Below are 6,345 nucleotides of genomic sequence, written 5' to 3' on the forward strand. Positions count from 1 at the left end.
CTAACTGATCTCTGCCTGTGAAACAAATTATTCTGTTTTCCAGAAAAGTCTCTCCTTGAACTTTTCCTTCCCTGTTATGAAATAACTGAAATAATTGACCTGTTTTGAGGTTATGGATGCAGAGCTACTCTAGAGTTACTACAATAAGATGGCTGGAAATTAGCATAGGTTAACAAATGATTGAATATGTCACACAGAAACACCTTTTCAGCTTGAAACTCAGGGAATATCCTCACATTTTTGCATAACCGCCCAACAAAATATTCTAGTTTGTTTATGCCTGAGGGGAGACACTGTGTGTGGGCGGGATGATGACAGTAAGTGGGCTGGGTAATGGCTCAAAGGCGGGGTCTGGAGGAAAATAAATTGTCCCTAACTTCAGGTGAACAATAGATAAATGTCTAAGTGTCAGAAAATTACTTTGCAGGTTTCGGTGTTGCCACGTCAGCACTTTTTCATTGTCTTAAAAGCTCAGCAAAGTGATTATTAGTGTTGTCATATGAGTGGCAGCAGCCGTGACTCAAAACACGATCATGTTTACCGACATTACAGTACTTGTCGCATTATCCCATGATGTGGTTTTCAGAGGGGCCTTCTTCATGCAGCACCTGTGCACTGAGAGCCCCGCGCGGCTCTTCCCAGCACCGGCTCATTTACGGTACGTGTGACACAGCAGCAAGTCACAGAAAAGGAAAGAGGAGGTTCAGCTTTGCTCGATGAGCCTCCTCCTTCCTGCCGCAACAGTCCCACACTGCTGAAACTATACGCTCTGTGTGATCCTGTCCGTGGCGCCGCACACAGTAGATAAGCCTCTTTGTGGCCTACACCTACACATTCAAACCACAGAGCAGGTCGGATATTTTGTTAGAAACACTTTCTATTCTGCTAAGACCCGTCAATTTGCATACGTCGAAGTCAGTAACTTTTGGTGGGAGGCTGCAGTTTCATATGAATCAAAAAAGAAAGTAAATGTGGTATTCAGGTGAGAAAATGGAAAGATTTACCAATATATGTTTAATGTTCATCACAATCAGGGATAACTTTTCACGTTTTGTTTTGTTTCGATGTGATTTAGAAACAGTGGCTGCTACTTGTGATGATAAAATAAACTTTTATATCATATATGTTCAGATTATCTGTTTGTACAAAGGCCAATTTCCTCAAATCAACCGTGTTTGACCACCTGAAAAAACACCCTGTAAGTCTGAACAAAGTCCCTGCTAGTGAGATTATTTAATAAATAAATAGAGCACAGAAGATGTAATCATTAAAATTGGAATAAAAGAAACTGCATATTATAATTTCTTGTAAAAGTTAGTACGCTCTCATCTAATCATGGTGAGTCTTAGTGTGAGGAGAAGTCAAACTCTTTGTGGCTTTAATATTTGGATTATTTAGGCAAGGCAAGGCAAGTTTATTTGTATAGCACAATTTACCACAAGGTAATTCAAAGTGCTTTACATCAACATTAAAAGCAGCAAGACACAATTGAACAGTAAATAACAGATGGAAAGAAATTTAAATACATGCACATTTTCTAAGGAGCAGATGTCCCTTTCTGAGCTTCAGTTGAGATTGTTCAATAATGCTCAGAGAAATAAAAACAAACAAACAAAAACAAGAGCTACATCTCAGACTTTGTTGAAACTGGGTCGTGCAACAGGAAAATATTCCAAAGCAAATCAACAAATCTACATTTGTGTGAATGAAGAAAAATGTAAAAGTCAACACAGATGAAACGCAGTGGTGTCTAACCAAACAACCCAAAACCTGAATGCCTGATTGGATCAAAGCTATGCTGGAACGAGAAATGGCTGAGAAATCCCCCCAAAAAAGGAACCATAGGATTAAAAGATGACACATGACTGTTTCAGAGCAAGTGCTCCGGCTGTACTTGCAGTTAATCTAGGAATGAAGAGAATATTGTTGACTTTTGTGACGGAATGAAAAAGAACACATGTCTTCCCAGCTTTTTTCTGACAGTTTGATGTCAGAAAGGTTTAACTCCAGCAGGCCTCGGTGGTTAAACCCCTTTCAATGCAGTAGTGGATACGGGACCTGCAATTAAAGACAAAGGAAACTGGGTTTAGAGCTGTGGGAGTGAGTCCCAGGGTGCAACAGAGCCTCTGCTGATATATGTCCGGTACTTACTCAGTTACAGGCGTGCAGCTGAAGGCGATCTTTGGATCCAGCATGTCCTGCAACTGCTGCAGAGACTCTCGGTTACAGTTTAAGCTGCACAGAGGAATTGCAAAGGGAGCATAAACATAAAAATACATAGTTTTCTTTTCTTTTCGTTGCAAACACAGTGATCATTAAATTTACATAGAGCTCATTTTTTGGAGCTTTTTCTTTTTTGCAACATATGAGCCATGTAATCCAGCTAATGCTGAACATTCGCTTTGAAACTCTTTAGTGACACAAGTGTGGCAAATGCTCTCAATTCCTCCCATCCAGGTGGCTGATCACAAGCTTTCAGCTTTTAACCCATTTAACCACTTTTTACCTCACAACCTGCAACTTTCCATCACACTTGACATGTGTTTCCTTGTTTTCCCAACAGTCCATTGCACACACAAAACTAACAACCCTAGTTTCTGTCTTGTTTTTTTCTCATTTTGTTTTTTAAAAAAGAAGAGCGAAAAAGCAAAAGAAAAACATATAAATACAGTTATTCTCTTTTTGTCTATTGTTCCACAAAGGAAGAATAATACACAGATTTATGTTTTGTCTATAAATGGAAAAAATTGAGTCAAGACATTGAGTTTAAAAAGAAAGCTGTTTCTTTCGTCTCACCGCACGTGTGTTACCAGGATAAGTCCCTGGAATACCAACCAAGGGGACTTCAGTTAAATAATGCTAATTTGAAACTTTCATTTTCACTCAGCCTGTTATCAGGCTGAGTGTCAGACTGTATCAGATGGAACTGGACAAACGCTGCAGGTTTCTCAAGCCTGGTTTTCAGGGTCGGAACCTGCAGCCATGCAAACTGACTGGAACACGCCCACCTTATTTCAGTGACACTTAGCTATTTTACCTTGGCTTGCTTAGTTTATTGCAAATCTTTTCTGCCCTTTTTGTCGAGTAAACAAAGAAATGTGGAAAGAAAAAAAGTACTGCAGCACTTAACAGGAAGAAGAAGAGATAGTGTAACAATGGTGACCAATAAGTCTTACTTATTGTCTTTAGTATCGGTAACCCAAATGACCTTCAGGTTAACCACCCTGGGATGAACGAGTCTCCCCACTTCAAACCTACCAAAATAACTGGGTGAACAGAAAGAAATACAGGAAGAAATGGAAAATGGGTTAGGATCTTAGTTAAACAGCCATTGTAAGTTTGACATATGCTGCATTTTGAAAAGAATATTTCCGAAATAAAAACACGTTCAATTAAAAAAAGGCATATTTAAAGGATTTGTACTTGCATGTTTTGTATCAACGTGTCAAAAATAAAACATAAGTGAAGGAATATAAATGCTTTTCTTGTTGGTAATAGGTTAAACATCCTGCCATTGTGAGTTATTCATTGTTACTGACCTGGTAGGATCAAATGGTTCCTCCGTCCGTCCGTCTAGCATTACACTGGCACCCCCACAGGCATAACGTGCAAACTACATTTACAAAGACACTATATTATAAACACATATTTCAACTATTCAGTTGGAGAAAATATAAGAAACAAATCTATAAAAAGCAATCTCCTCTCCCTGCTCTGGATCCTGGTCTTCATTAGCTCCTCTCCAAACCCATTAATGTTTGGTTTTACTCTCAATCATTTGAATAGTAAACATGAACCCTATAATACCTTCGTAAGATATCTGAAATATTTACTAAAGTATTTTAGTAGCTCAGCCTCAGACAGAGTTTCGAGAAGCAAACACACGTTTATACAAGATCACAAATTTCTCACTGCTTGTCACCAAAAGTAGCAAGTGATTGAGGTTTAATTACTCTCTGTGAACCTACATGGCACACCTGTGCTGTGAGTTAGAGGGAGTAAGTGTGTAAAACCAGGTCTAAAAGCTTCAACAGTCCCAGGGGTTCCGTTTCCCACAAATGGCGAAGTGGGAAAAGACCACCAGAGCTGGAACAGCAAGTATGTTCATGGTTCTTTGCTATATCGATGTGGAGCGAACACATATGGCTTACAGCGCTGCTGAAGATGTTATTGCAGTGGTTTGGCGGATAGTTTTCAGGCATTCTGATGTAGATTTGTTAGTGTGTTTTTGGATCGTCCTCCTTCCCAGTTTTGACTGAGCTTTAGCTGTCAGATAGATGTCTTCACATTTGCCTCTAGAATATTCTGGTACGCAGATGTCTAATGGTTTGTCCATTAGACATTGTTCCAGTTTGTTCAGGGGTATCGTTCCAAACCTTGAGTTGGAATGAGTTGGAATCCATGTTTCCTGTTACACAGAAGAGACTTTCTCCTGGGAACCATTCCTAACAAACCATACTTGTTGACTCTTCTTCTAACTCTGCTTTGCTGAGCATTGCACAGTCTATGCAATTTCTTCTTTTAATTGTTTTACAACCCTCTCAATGTGCACCAAAAATTGCTCCTCTGAGACGACTGCAGATGGCTTTCCCTCTTCTTGGCGTTGCATTAATACACATCTGAATGCTCCAGACCAGCTAACAGCTTGGTTTTATAGAGGTCTGCACACCTGCTGAAGCAGGAAGGGGGTACTTAGTCTTGCCCACATTACTTCCCCCCCTTGCTGGCTTTATGTTTCATTAAATTTTATTTTTTAGTGTCACGCACCAAAAAATAACCTAGGATTAAAAGGTAGGTCCTAATATTTAGACGTGACTGTATTACATCAAAATAACAAGTGATATAATTACAGCGTGTTACACTTCCATTATGTTTGATTAAAGGTGTGTTCTATAAATACAGAACATTCAGTTGTCTGGTCACAGTTCGTGCCACTGGGACCATCATAGCAGGAGAGGTGCCGTTCAGGATCTGACGCAGCTATGCTGTATGCTGTGTTTGGCTGTCGTTCAAGAAGAAATCTTTTCTTGTGGTGGGTACTTGTTCAGGGAGGTCAAAGTTACTACATAAGTCTTCTGCGTTTATGGTAGAACCCGCTAGGAGGATTATCATCTCAGCAGGGCTTCCCACAACCAGCCCCGTATGGAGGTTAGAGCAAAGTCCTTCTGAATAAAACCAAGTTCATTCAATCCAGCTTGAAGCCATCAATGAAATAAGAAAAGTTGCAGTTCAGTAACACAACGGGTCAAACCCAGCCAAGTGACCGGGGGTCTCAGCAGAGATCTATCAATCCTCCTTTCAACCCCTGCATTTGACATGAGGATGTTTGGACAGGTTTGATAAGAATGAATGTAAAGTAATATGAATCAGTGTCATACGTTAGCGCAAGGTAAGCCAACAAAGCTAAAATGGTTAGCTATGATTGACATAGGTGGGCGTGCACCAGTCGGCATCCCAGACTAGTTGGATTATGAGCGAAAGGATGCTTCAAAAGCACTCTTCAGACAAGGGTGACGTCACAGAGCATTCGTCCAGTTCTTCTTATACAGTCTTTGGGTAAAACAAGCAGTCCAAAAGGGATTTAATTAATTGAAACATGATGGCTAAATGCACCATTTACCATTTTGCTACTTACTTCAGCTGATGCTTTCTCCCAGAAGGAATCCTTAGGGTTGATGCACATGCAGCCCACCTTACAATAGATGAATGTTTCTAAAACAAAATCCAGATTCATTTAAAGTGCATGCTGTGATGAGCAGTTTCCAAACCTGCAAGAACATAATCTACCATCTATAACTGAACCTGTTCTTTATTTATTTATGAGGGACAACGCACATTAATTGACATGAGCACTTGAGTCCATCATGTAAATGTGCCAGATTTAGCCATACAGGCTAATTTACATCTGCAGTCCCTTCTTACCTTTGCAGCCCTTCTTTCCGCACCAGGTCATATCATTCATTATGTAGCCCAGCAGCGTGTCCTCTAAGGTGATAAAATGATTCCTCTTCTTAGTAAACTCATGGACCAGACCTTTTGTTTTGCTCCAGAACATTGTCTAATCCCAGAATGACACCACAATGTTAAAACTTGTGCATTGTGGAGGTACAATACGTTTTTCTTGAAATAATGTGCTAGTGCTGAAATCACTGGGGTATACTTTGCCACATGAGTGTGTGAAGGGCTTCTTCGTAAAGAGCTGGTCATAGGCATTCGACGGAAAGTCGCACGAGTCCAGCCCCACATAAGCATCCTCAAACAAACTCAATAGATTGTCACATCTGGAAAAAAAACCCCAACAAAGTGGAAACTGGCTGTGGAGCAAATGGTATTTGATCAAACAGG

The 6,345-nt window shown here is 40.1% G+C and overlaps 1 long non-coding RNA gene across 1 annotated transcript; it reads right to left on the reverse strand.

The window, feature by feature from the left end:
• Positions 1-1,401: 1,401 nt before the first annotated feature.
• On the reverse strand, positions 1,402-4,239 carry LOC133423199 (uncharacterized). The gene is made up of 2 exons (XR_009770809.1): positions 3,540-4,239; positions 1,402-3,266 (listed from the first exon to the last, which is right to left on the reverse strand). It is a non-coding gene; the product is annotated as an uncharacterized LOC133423199 (long non-coding RNA).
• Between the last annotated feature and the right edge of the window lie 2,106 nt (positions 4,240-6,345).

Source organism: Cololabis saira, chromosome 22 (genome assembly GCF_033807715.1).
Source record: "Cololabis saira isolate AMF1-May2022 chromosome 22, fColSai1.1, whole genome shotgun sequence".
Classification (NCBI taxonomy): Eukaryota; Metazoa; Chordata; class Actinopteri; order Beloniformes; family Belonidae; genus Cololabis; species Cololabis saira.